Source organism: Cyprinus carpio, chromosome B3 (genome assembly GCF_018340385.1).
Source record: "Cyprinus carpio isolate SPL01 chromosome B3, ASM1834038v1, whole genome shotgun sequence".
Classification (NCBI taxonomy): domain Eukaryota; kingdom Metazoa; phylum Chordata; class Actinopteri; order Cypriniformes; family Cyprinidae; genus Cyprinus; species Cyprinus carpio.
The window spans coordinates 12078778-12093363 of NC_056599.1; positions in this window are offsets into that span (position 1 = coordinate 12078778).

The window sequence follows — 14586 nt, forward strand, 5'->3', positions numbered from 1 at the left end:
ATTTCAAATGCACCTGTAGACTATTTTTCCAGGCATGTTTTTCATCATTGAAGATTTCTTAAAATAGTGTAAAAATCTGGTGTAGTCTCATCCTTGTGAACCCTATCTCGTGTCTCCATTCGTCTCAGATTTTTGCCTTCACTTTGATGTTGCTTAAATCTGTTTCAACATGTGTTTTCACTTTGATTATTTTAGCATTTTAATCTGGACTGTCATGCCAGCCCGGAAAATTAATTATTGTTCTATTATTATTATTATTATTATTATTATTATTATTATTATTATTATTATTATTATTATACTGTTCTCTAATGTAGCAGGGTTTTTTGCTTTAAGCCTTAATGTCACTGAATTTTTGTTAAATTTCTCTTAAGCAATCGTTGAACTCTTTAATTTTAAATTTTAAACTCTTTGGTTTTAAAAGTTTGCTTAAATGGGTTGTTGGGTCGATGACATGGCATTTTCACTGTCACACAAGATAAGAAAATGTAATAATATTGTCATCATTTAAAATTTATTTGTCTTACATGGTCCTATTGTTATAAAACTGCTTTGTTATTAGATTTATTATTATTATTATTATTATTAAATTTTTGAGCTAAATCTCAAAATTGTCCTATGGTGTGACTGTCTCAAGGATGTTCAATAAATTACTAAAAATTAATAAAAAAATACTACTAAATTACTACTAAATTAATAAAACTTTTTTTATTATTAAAAAGAAAAGCATACAATTGTTAATAAATACCTCAGGCATAATTTTACAAGTGTCTATTTTAGTAATGGGCAATATATATATATATATATATATATATATATATATATATATATATATATATATATATATATATATATATATATATATTTTGGGGAGACACTGCTTCCCTTGCCTGCTCGTATATTTCTAAAAGCATATGAACTTGATACACTTTTACTGCATATTTGCAGTACTTTTACTGCATATTTGTCATCTACCCAAATATATGTTCCTATCTATATCTTGAAAGATGTGTACATTGGGATAGGATGCGGGTGGTTAGGTGAAACTGTGGGTATGGGGGCCCCTTTTGAAAATGTACTTTGGGCCCCCAAAATGCCAGGGCCGGCCCTGGCCACAAGTAATGCGTAAACAAACCTGCATGATCATAGCAACCCGGGATTATCAGAGATGGATTCATAAATATTTTATCTTGAATTAAGAAATTATTATATTATTTATTATAGAAATTATTACATTATTAAATTATTATATTAACCATAGGCGTTGGCTACCAGGCTGTATTACATGCGATCATCTGCATTCAAATGAAGTTTATCATAAATAAATGTTACATAAAGTGCAAAATATAAAATATAAAAAAAAAAATAACCATCTTACAGTCTTGTAAGTCCATTGACTGATCATCTTTTCCCCGTAACATTTGTATATTAGGCTATTATTATTATTATTATTGGTTATATTTTTTATATTCGTTTTTATTCTTTTTTTCCCATCAATTTGATCTCTTTACTAAACATTCTGAATACTTTTGTAAATAATAGCCTACTGAAATTTATTTCGGCTATTTAATAGACCATAATTATAAATACTATAGTGTTTCGTTGAGGAATTAATCATTCACGTAGTTTAATTTGTAAATGAAATCACAACACGCTCATTTATCACACATGGGCATAAATACAATCATAAAGTCAAAACTTTATTGGCATAATTGTCAGATAAATGATAAATGAGCATGTTGTGTTTTCATTTACAAATGAAACGCATTAAACTTGTGGCCACGAGAAAAATATGTTGTTCCTTCAACATAAGAAGTCGACATGGATGTTGTTACCTCAAAATGATCTCGTGGCATGACATAATATGACGTTCCCACGAGTTAATATGACGTTCCCACACATTAATATCTCATTGCCACAACATATTATCACGATCCCACAAGTTATTTTGGCCATGACAAAACTAAGTGAACCGACCATGTCACCTTATACGGGCACTGTAAGAAAATGACTTTCAATAAAGAGAAAAAAAAAATCGCTGGAGTACAAAACCCTTATCTGGCCTTCCCTGTTTATTAGATCCACTTTATGACAATGCAGAAATGGCAAAACTTTTTTCATTCAAGCTTTAATAAATGTTGAGATGTCCATAACATGTTTGCATACTGAACATGAAATGTTCTTTAAACCAGTGTTGGCCAGACACAGAGTTGCTGCAGTTTTTCCTGATCTATTGCCGACTTGTTCTTTGTTTGTTTTAATAAATTAATTAATAAAAGGCATTCAATTCCCAGACATGCTTCTGTAGGTGCTGGTTAATTTCTATGAGTAGCCTACATGATGAAAAATATAATTGTGTTCCACAAGAATCCGGAAAGGTGGGGGAAGTTTGATTTGATTCTGATAAGATGTCAGGAAGTCTCAGGAAATGTGTATATTTGGAGTATTGAATTTTCACTGAATAACAGAGTACCCTGTGTATTCTCAGTAAACTGAGGCACCCATAGCCTTACAAGCTTTAATACCTAACAAGTCCTCTCAAAAGTAGGCTTTATGTTATTAACGTCACAGTTTTTCTTTAGGTTAAAACATGTCAGTGAAGGGGCAACTCATAATGAGACTTCTATTTTAACAAACAGCAAAAAAATTCTGATGAAACGCAGCATAATTTTATTTTTTTGATGTCAGGGAGAGGAGGGCTATATAGTCTGAGGGGGGAGAATGGAATGCATTCAGACAGCAGGATAGATAACACAGATTGAGTTTCTACATAAGCAACAGTTCACCAGCAAGGGAAGTGTTGGAACATATTCAGACCAACAGCATCGTGTGAGAATGCTTTTATACAACATTTCAATACACAATAGAGTGACTTACATTTAATGCAATATTGACAGTTATTTCTTGCTTCAAATTAGTTCCAAATGAATTCAAAATAGAATCAACTGTTCCATCTCCTAGCAATACACACTAGTGGTATTTCATTTCCTAATGAATCAGCATTTTGAACAAAATGGTTGAATGAATGATTCAATGACTTGCACATAAAAACAACAGAATCTCTAGAAAGAGTCACTGAGAAAAAACAAACAAAACAAAACAACTCGCTACTACTATTCTATTGGATTCAAATTTGGGGACTGGAATATACTGTTGTATTAAGGTGTTATACTATCCTGCATAGCAAAAAACTAAACCGACAGAAGGAATAACAATATAGACTAAAGATTTTTAAGACACTACACTCTTAAAAATAAAGGTGCTTAAAAGGTTCTTCACAGCGATGCCATGGAAGAACCATTTTTGGTTCCACAAAGAACCATTTAGTGAAAGGTTATTTAAAGAAACTTTTTTTTTTTTACCTTTTTATAATCTGAAGAACCTTGTTTAGCCAATGGTTCTTCCATGGCATCGCTGTGAAGAACCTTGTGAAACAGAAAGGTTCTTCAGATGTTAAAGGTTCTTTATAGAATAATTAAAACAAAAAAAGGTTCTTCTGTGTAATCGTGAGGCACCTTTATTTTTAAGAGTGTACTTGATTTTTTAAAAATCTTAATAGGTTTAGAAACTCTATGTATAATACATTTGCCAACTTTGTAGTTAAGGAAAAAAATGGACATCATACACTAAATGACTGAGGATTAGTCACACATTACCAGACTTTCTGAATGTTCAAAACACAACAAACTCACACAGAAACATGAGCCTTGTTGCTAGAAGATGTACAGGTCCTTCTCAAAAAATTTGCATATTGTGAAAAAGTTCATTATTTTCCATAATGTAATGATAAAAATTAAACTTTCATATATTTTAGCTTCATTGCACACCAACTGAAATATTTCAGGTCTTTTATTGTTTTAATACTGATGATTTTGGCATGCAGCTCATGAAAACCCCAAAATTCCTATCTCAAAAAAATTAGCATATTTCATCCGACCAATAAAAGGAAAAGTGTTTTTTAATACAAAAAAAGTCAACCTTCAAATAATTATGTTCAGTTATGCACTCAATACTTGGTCAGGAATCCTTTTGCAGAAATGACTGCTTCAATGCGGCGTGGCATGGAGGCAATCAGCCTGTGGCACTGCTGAGGTGTTATGGAGGCCCCCAGAATGCTTCGATAGCGGCCTTAAGCTCATCCCAGAGTGTTGGGTCTTGCGTCTCTCAAACTTTCTCTTCACAATATCCCACAGATTCTCTATGGGGTTCAGGTCAGGAGAGTTGGCAGGCCAATTGAGCACAGTATACCATGGTCAGTAAACCATTTACCAGTGGTTTTGGCACTGTGAGCAGGCGCCAGGTCGTGCTGAAAAACGAAATCTTCATCTCCATAAAGCTTTTCAGCAGATGGAAGCATGAAGTGCTCCAAAATCTCCTGATAGCTAGCTGCATTGACCCTGCCCTTGATAAAACACAGTGGACCAACACCAGCAGCTGACATGGCACCCCAGACCATCACTGACTGTGGGTACTTGACACTGGACTTCAGGCATTTTGGCATTTCCTTCTCCCCAGTCTTCCTCCAGACTCTGGCACCTTGATTTCCGAATGACATGCAAAATTTGCTTTCATCCGAAAAAAAAAAAGTACTTTGGACCACTGAGCAACAGTCCAGTGCTGCTTCTCTGTAGCCCAGGTCAGGCGCTTCTGCCGCTGTTTCTGGTTCAAAAGCACACGCCTGTGCACGGTGGCTCTGGATGTTTCTACTCCAGACTCAGTCCACTGCTTCCGCAGGTCCCCCAAGGTCTGGAATCGGTCCTTGCTGCACAATCTTCCTCAGGGTCCGGTCACCTCTTCTCGTTGTGCAGCGTTTTTTGCCACACTTTTTTCCTTCCCACATACTTCCCACTGAGCTGCCTTGATACAGCACTCTGGGAAACAGCCTATTCGTTCAGAAATTTCTTTCTGTGTCTTACCCTCTCGCTTGAGGGTGTCAATGATGGCCTTCTGGACAGCAGTCAGGTCGGCAGTCTTACCCATGATTGCGGTTTTGAGTAATGAACCAGGCTGGGAGTTTTTAAAAGCCTCAGGAATCTTTTGCAGGTGTTTAGAGTTAATTAGTTGATTCAGATGATTAGGTTAATAGCTCGTTTAGAGAACCTTTTCATGATATGCTTATTTTTGAGATAGGAATTTTGGGTTTTCATGAGCTGTATGCCAAAATCATCAGTATTAAAACAATAAAAGACCTGAAATATTTCAGTTGGTGTGCAATGAATCTAAAATATATGAAAGTTTAATTTTTATCATTACATTATGGAAAATAATGAACTTTTTCACAATATGCAAATTTTTTAAGAAGGACCTGTATATGAAATGAAAACAATTTTTTCTAAAATCAACTCAAAATACTGAACATGTTTGATATCCTCCGACTGGTCAAATTCATAGTCTACAAACTAGTGCAAAACCCTGGGCAACAGTTCTATAGTGTATTCCAGCCAAAACAAATATGCCCTTTTAAGCCATTTGAAGGTCATTTGATGAGAGCGTAGGATAAAGAGCAACAATACAGTGTGCTTCTCAGATACAAACAGCCTCCATCAGGGTCAGAATTTTTGTTTCCCCACAGCTTTGTGTGCTTCTCTGCTCTTGTTTGTTTTTGCTTAGTCTATGTAGCATTTACCCGCCATTCATCCCACACAACTTTATAAACTTCATGCTTCTTTATATTTAGTAATTTAATGTTAAGACAATATGAAGCCCTCTACTGGGATGGCGTTTTTTGTATTATTTAGCTTTTGACAGGAATGAAAATGAGGCTGTGAAGTACAGTGCGTTCAATCAACCTACTGATTGTTTAGCTGACAAAACATCTTCCCAGAAAACTTTCAGTAGACAAAAACTATATAAAACCGAAAGTTCTGAGCTGCTGTGTGAAAATTAAGTGATCTAAGAGCATGCCATTTTAAAGACTATCCCATAGTTTTCATCCATGTTGAATTCAAAATGCCATCTAACCTGATTGAGGTCTACTGCTCATACAGATTTCAGCAAAACCTTAAGTATTAAACTTTGGCATGTGACTCGCTCTGCCCTGTTTGTACATTAACTATAACAATAACTATATTAGCATGCATGCCAACAGATTATATAATTCTGTTTATAATAAGCACACTGCAGTTATGCCATCTGCTGCTTTACTCAAGCTCTTTAATATTGGGTCAATTCTGACTAGCTGTCAGTGTTTTTATCTTTTAAATAAATCAAACTACTAAACATCCAGCCAGAAAAGCAATATACAGAGGCATTAGCAGTTTAGCACTGAGTCTTTAACATTATCACAGGAAGCAATACTCCCATTTTCTTTAGAAACATGTCACGCTGTACATTCAAATTGCCTATTACACTGTGTTATCTCAGGTCTTACACAGAGTTGTTTTCATTCATCCAGAGCATCGTTTATCTTTTCCAGGAAAAGCCGTGTTTCCACACACCAGTATGTCATTGGGAATGTCCCACTTAGCTTTACTCCTGCTTCCACACATCGTTCCTGTTAAAAGGACTCAACCAGGATTTTCCAAGTACTTTCATTGTTCTTATAAACTTTTTCCATACTGCATTCATAGAATTAACTGAGGAAAGAAGGGTACAGTCAAACTTGCTGGAAAAGATGGATTGCATACAGAGATTTTGCAGTAGGTCTAAGGTGACAGGATGTTTTAGTTCCTCCCTGTGGTGAATTCCAAAGATCCTGGAAGTAATAAATTGTGTAGGAAACTATATTTAAGACCATGCTGTTATTTCATTTCATGCAGTCTTTTCAGGACATTCCTTTAATTTACAGGTTTATTGTTCTTGTTCTTTTACATTCTTTCTCTTCTTCTTCTTCTTCTTCTAAAGCATTAAAAAGAGGCTGAGCTAAGAAAGGAGGCTTGCTGGTAGGTCACATGATTTCCCGTATGAACTCAAGCTCACTAAATAGCCCACAGCCCAGCCCTTGGCCATCCTGCCAAAATCCCCTTTCATATTGGAATGCTTCATTCTTAATGTGATGACTCAAACTGAAAAAAGTGAAATGAAAACATGTGATTGTCAAGAAGTTTTGTTTTCCATTTCATACTGTGAACACAATCCGTTTCGATTTCCACAAATGAAGGAAATTCTTTTTTTTTGCCATTAAACAAAGAACAAAGATGTCAGCACAGGCGATGGACAGTGGTGATGACAGATATGAGATTCTGAAACACTGTTTGGTGGGGGGATTATGTTCATTTATTAGTTTTACAGTAGTAATATTTGGTAAAAGTTTTTGTCATATTTTATTGTTAACAAAGGACATTTTTATAAGTGAAAATTTGTGAAAAACATTATGTGCAATAAAAAATTTTTTTATGATGCAATTATGAGAATTGTGCCTTAAAAACATTGTTTCAGTTTCGGTTTCATATGTTTCAGGGTAAAGACACTTTTACATATATTCAAGAAATGTATTTGATTTTTTAAATACAGATTGAAACAAAAGTGTTTTTGCTTCATATCTTGATTAAAATCTTATTAAAATCTAAAGCATTATTTTGGTGTTTTTAGTCTGTTATGAAAAAACAGCGATAAGTCCATTTAGCAGTACCAGGTTTTTTTTTTTATCACTTTTTTAGCTTCAACAAGTAAAACTGATTATTATTTAATACAAAACATTTCATGAAACAACAAAAAAGTCAAATGTAACAGACACCATTACTGTTTATACTAACTAATATTCTAATTAATAAATAGTTTAAATGTATAAAATTTTAAGGGTAAATGACGATCTTCCCCAAAATCACATTTATGAAAGATACCATTGTCTTGAGAAGTTCACATGCAGCTGATAGTTCAACCTTCATTACAATAGTTGGTTTTCTGAAAGGGGTTTACTTGTGTCAGATGCTCCCCAGCAGCTACAGCAAAATATGATCTTTCAGTTTCTCAAAACATGAAACCAGCCTGACCTCTCATAGTTTCACAGGGGCAGTACAGCTGCAGTTCATAAAGAGCACATGAATACAAGAATTGTTCATGAAAACCTTCTGCAAGGATGTCCAGAACAATAGCGCCATCTAGTAATTCAAGTTAAAAATGTAAATTTTTTAAAGCTTTATAGCTGTATTTCTATAGACTTTGTTTACCTACATCCTAAACCTACACGGACATTGTTTCGATCCTTTAAATTAAGTTTTAAGGGGATGGGGAATTCCTAATGCAAAATGTGTGCTCATTTTAATTACCCCTCAAAATGCTCCTAATAGATCCCAACTTGGGTCAGTTTTTTTGTTTTGCCATATCGATTCTTCATTTAGTTTAATGCCGTGCTTAGATTTTGTTGTTTTACCCTTTAGCTAGACTTTAAGTTAATTTATAGTTACCTTCCCTCGAGCTGTAATTTTGCCAAATTATGCAAAGGTGTGAAAATATTTTAAATTGTGTGCAGTACAATACAACAGTACAATACAGTACAATACAACAATAACTACAATATGGTAGCTGAATCAGGCTTTAACTCGAATAATAACAATAAACGCAATGTTTTGTTTGTACTTTAGCTGCAAACGTAGATAAAACTGAAGGCTACAAATACAGAAAGAAGACATTATTTTCACCACACAAGATGGCGCCAGTATGCCAACACTCAATACGGTCACTAATACGTGTAGCAGATTTACGTGATTTTCTGTGATTTGGTTCATTCGGTGGTTGCTAACAGGCGGTTTGTCCAATAGTATAGGGTGATCCAAACATCCAACAGTTTCATGTTTCTCCAGGATTTAGGAAAGATCAGCAATGGCAACCGCAAGAACCTCAGACAACCATTCTGGTTGTGAAAGTGTGGTTAGACTCATGAGGACATGATTAAGTATGTCAAACAGACTTCTTCAGGTCTTTTCTGTGAGTTTTTCATGTCTTTAATGTTTTTACACTCTACCTCAGTGATGCAGAAAGTTGTTGAGCTATCTGAGAGACTTATAAAAACCCCTTTACCAACTTTTGTGATCAACCATGAAAAACATGAAAAATATTTTCAGGTTTATGGGCAAGTTCTATAGACTAATTCAAAGGCATTCTAAAAAACAGAATTATACTTGATTTACAGTAGGCCTACTGAGATTACGATCTACTGAGATGGGGGTTGTAGTAGTTTCCACTACTTGCAGCCCCCACAGTTCAATCTGATTATATCTACCAGTGGAAATATAGATACGTTTCACAAGTTTTACCCAAAATAGCAATTAAATGCCTTATTATTGAGGAGGACTTTGTCACAGGATGCTAAACATGTTGAACTGTTTTTTTTCTTTATACTTTAAACCCAGAGAGAGTGTCTTTAACTTTTGTTTGTTTGTTTTGGGTGGGCTCCACAGTGTGTTTTGCAGATGGACATACAGTACTCTCACGAGTCCCTCCATCCCGTTAATACGAGTTTTACTCTCTCGCCACAGAGTTGCTATTTTGTATGTTTTTTTTTCTACCCTCGTTTTGCCACATTCCTGAAAGTATCTTAATGCCATTTGTTAGAGAAAGCCAAACTCAGTTTGATTTTAAGAAAAGCTCATTGATACGCCTCCCTACAACCATTTCAAATTCATGTGTATATATATATATATATATATATATATATATATATATATAAAGACTGAATGAAAGGTGCTGGTTTTTATCAGAAGGACTAACATGGTATGCCAACAGGCTAAAAGTTTTGTGGCTTTGGTCATTCCCCAGTGTCCCTTTCCAGCCCTGCGCTGAGACAGAGATTAAAGGCAGTGGGCCTGTTTTTCTCAGACTCAGACTAAATCCCACCCTCTCTTCTTCCTGTGAGAACACTCTGTCTCAGACAGCTCTTGTACTCTCTCCGAGGGAGAAAGTAAGGTCAAGCGGACCTGCACTTGAGAGTTGCTGTGGATTCTCCCTTGGGGAAGATGCAGCACTTGTCTCTGACGATACAGCTCTCAGAAAGATCATGGAAATGGGTGAAGGAGAAAAGCCAGAACAGCATCACCTAAAGATCAGCTCGGGGCCTTTTACAAGAGCAATCGACTTTGGAATTGGAGGAATTTGAGGCAAATGGACACCATTTGAGCACTGAAATTTGAGTGGATGCTTTGCACAGCTCAGATACCCATGTCTTGCCTCTCATCAACCTTCCCCACAGCCTTAATAAAACAAACAGGTCACGTGGTCAGGTCACATTCCCATGAGTTTATCTGACGATTAAAGATCTGGCCCACTGAAAAGCCATTAATAAAGATGGCCATCCTTTTAAAATCACATCTACACCTCTTTTCGTTCACTTTGTGGTGTAAATGGCATGGGAATCTGAATACAAACTGAACCAGGCTGAGAAAAGAATTTGTCTCTCTGTCCCTTTGACCTTCAGCCGTGCCGATCGGGGATCAGCAGCTTGTGATTGCGGTGGGAGACGAGTATATAAAAAGGGACAGAGACTACAGACTCGAACCTTTCCCTCTCAAAGGCCCCCAGGGCATCGTTAGGACTCCCGCGAGAGGGGTACTTCCAATGCTGGGTACGGCCATTGAAGAGCGCATCTGGAAAGCATTAGTCTATTATTGCCCATGCAGGGCTGAGAGAGAAGGCCTTTCTCATGGGGAGGGTGCGAGTTTCTCCCGTCATTATTCCACTGCAGCATGGATCTGAAATAGTGTGAGGTCAAACGTGTGTGCGTGAGAGGCAGCTAGCGTACGAAACAGATGAAGAGATACGTAAGCGTCTGTTATCTGACTCTTTGTTCGTAGGACTGATATTTTCATTTTGGAGCAGGAAGTAGAAAGCGGCATCCTTGGCAACAGAGCTCTTCCATCTGGACCATGAGATCGAACAAGATGGCTTTGTATGCTTGAGTCGCCTCCATCTAAAAGGAGCCACCCACTGGAGTGGCGTGCCAGGTGCTCGGCCTCGATCCTCAGCGACATCAGCCCAGCTGCGACAGGACGCCCCATACAGAGTCTGTAACTGGGCTTATTTCATTGAACGTTGCACAGACAGTACATTCATGCGAGCGATTTGGCCTTCATCTGGTTTGGATTTGTTAAAAGGCTTAGTATTCTCTCAGTTTTTGTCCCGCACCATCTGCATCATGAACGTTGAGCCTGAGGGGTGGATGGGAAGATACTACAGCGCCATTCATTATTTCAATATATCCATCAGCAATATGGACCCTCCCTCCTGTAAGATGTTGCTCGAGGTCCCATCTGCAACGACGGACAATCACAACTTGATCTCACACTCAGTGTTACTGAAAATTTCCACCCCATAATGTGAAATCACACTGAGTTTGGGCTGAACGCCCAGAGCCTGGACGATACCGTCCTCACAGTCACCTCCAAACCCCCCTGCCAAGCCCAGTTCCGTCACTCCTCCACCGCCCCCCTCATTCATCCCCTCCATCTCCTTCCCAAGACTCTCTGACTATACCAGCCCCCGCTCTTCTCTGGCCTTGGCTGGGCTGTTATTGAGCGGGAGGCATTTCACAGACATTCCCTCAGAGAATAGTGACCTCATCACCAAGCAGGAAGTCAAGAGGTTCAAGTTCTCCTTGTGAAAGTAATCCCACACTTCCCTGAATATTTCATCTGGTGGTGGTGGGGGCCAGTAGAGCGTTGGGAGATGGATTTGGGGGTGTTAGAAAGCTCCAACTTTGTATTTTCTCACTTTTGCCACATCGTCAGTGTTGGATGCTAATTCCTTTCTCTTCACCTCATAAAGAAAATAATTTCAACACTGGGCTCTGTAGCATCTGGAAACGTGGCAGCAGACGTGGTGGGAGCTAGAGAGGCCTGTGTAAGAGGAGAATGACAAAGGAAGGCCAGAAGACATGTTGTAATGAAGTCTTATTCTCGACGGACGCGTTTCAGAACAAATCATGTGTGTATTCACGCAGCACTGATGGAGCGTGTCTGGTCTCATAATACCCTAATGAGAGAAACAGAATGTCTAGAGCATCATGTAAACTATTTACCAAAGCACATTTTTATGCACTGCATGTATGCAAGCTTTTTTTGGCAGGTTCATTGGAACTCAATTTGGACGAGATTAAAAACACCCCCAACTTAAACTTTTATTAAACACTCCCTTGAACTGTATTTCGCCTTGAAGCATCCAAACTGAATTTTTTGCAATTTTAAAGTTCTCTTTAATTTGAAGATTACATTACAGTGATTAAACACTATTTTATATGTACTTAATTTGTTTGTATAAAAAAAATTAAAAAGCCAGTGACATGAATATGCTGCATAAAGGCAACACAAACAGGAAAGAGACAAAGAAGTTTATTGATTTCAAACAAGTTTCCAGATGCTTTAAGGAGATTATGATAATACTTTCAAGACAGATAAATAAGGCAACTGGTATCCAAAGCCTCAGGTTACACTTTACCTTCTTAGAGACACAGCTCAGATGAACGCACTAAGCCACGGGTTCTTTTGCAGACACCTGCCCTTTATTTGATAATTCACCACAGCCAGGTAGTGACGATTACATGCAGGCAGGTTTCTATCAGACTTCCCGCTGACGCTGCAAGAAACCGTACATGCAAATATTTGAATTCACACTTCCCCAGAAGCGTAAGTCTGGTCTAGACCACTCCTACATGCTTAAAAAAAAAGCCCTGCCAGAAAACACACCAATTAAGAGAGAGAAAGCAACAGAAGAAAAAATATTTCTATCTGAGCTTGCCAGGACTGGTCTGAGCTCAGATACAGAGGAATCAATGAAAAGACATAATCTCACAGTTTATTGACATTAAAACATTACATTATACCTCAAAACCTCAATATGTTTTAGATGTTATTCAACACTTATTCTTAGAAAACATACACCGTTTGAAATGAACATACGTATATGGCATACCACACCACAACTGTACCACACACAGTGTGAGTACAAAAAGTAGGCTGTAGACCAAAAACCAGTGAAAGCATTCAGTATGAGTGGCATGTTTGATCGGCAGAACGATTTTTGGTGTAAAAAAAAAAAAAGTATAAAAGACTTTCTGTTAATGAGACACAGGGACAAACCCTCTGTCTGCATAACAGCGCATCATGTGGGGGCTTATTGTGTTGTGGAGGACTTTCCAACTTAGTTTCATCTGTGCTGTGATTCAGTCAGTTGCGAAATGGGCCTTTCAAATAAAAAGCAGTGCAAAAACTGGCTGTACATTCTGAGATAACCCATAAACCACACAATGAGATCATTCAGCTCGTATCATCCAACAGTGAACAATCTAAAATCATGATGGACTGTGCTGCCCTGTGCCCGGGGAGACTGGAGCTGGGAATTAGTGAAATGTATTAGACATTAGATTGCCGCTCAACTCATTACTCTGCAGCTGCTGTCTCTTAGTCCCTCTCACAAGGCCTCCTCCACAAATCCATGATCTTACTAGGAAAGTAAGAGCAGCACTGGGCCAAGGACAAACACAATAGTGCACATTTTGGACTATATTACCAGTGTGATAAAAACTGAAACTGAATTTTTGTAACATGGGGGTGGTGGATGGAAAAACAGGGGAGAGGAAGATGAAGGAGACCAAAGAGACGTGGGGGGGGGGGGGGGTGGGGGAAGTAAAAGTGAGATGGAAAAAAAGATGGCTGAATAAAAAGGAGAAAGTAAGAAAACAGGAACTAGAGAGAGATGAATCATTAGAGAAGAAAGGAGAGAAGGAGGAAAGAACATGGTGTTTGTGTGACTGGAGATGGGAGGTTTGATAAGTTTCGAAAGGCTGACTGAGATTGACGACTCTATGTAGAGGCATTTTTTGAGGGGGCTTCAGTGGTGGTCTTGACTCATATGTGAGACAAGATATGACTAAAGAAAAAAAACATTACATTTCTTATGCTAAAACTTTTGGCAGTATTCCCCGTTAGAAAAAAGAACAACATAATACGCTGTGTATTTCAAAATATAAGTAAAACACCAGAGAAGAATGAATACAGACAATTCCTTCATATTAACACAGTACATTGAGCCCTATTTTATATATATATATATATATATATATATATATATAATATATATATATATATATATATATATATATATATATATATATATATATATATATATATATACACACACACACACAAAAGTTTGGGGTCTGTAATTTATTTTTATATTTTTGTAGAAAGTCTCTTATGCTCATCAATGCTGCATTTATTTGATTAAAAAAACCTAAATAAATAAAAAAAAAAACAGTAATATTGTGAAATATCATTCTGATTTATACATTTATTACAATTTATATATTTAAAAAATGGAATTTATTTCCATAATCAGTAATATGCTGATTTGTTGCTCAAGAATCATCTGTTAAGATTATCAGTGTTGAAACTGCATGTATTTGAAACAAATAAACATTTTTTAATAATATATATATATATATATATATATATATATATATATATATATATATATATATATATATATATATATATATATACACATATATACATATATACAGTACAGACCAAAAGTTTGGAAACATTACTATTTTATAATGTTTTTGAAAGAAGTTTCTTCTGCTCATCAAGCCTGCATTTATTTGATCAAAAATACAGAAAAAAAAAATGTAATATTGTGATATATTATTACAATTTA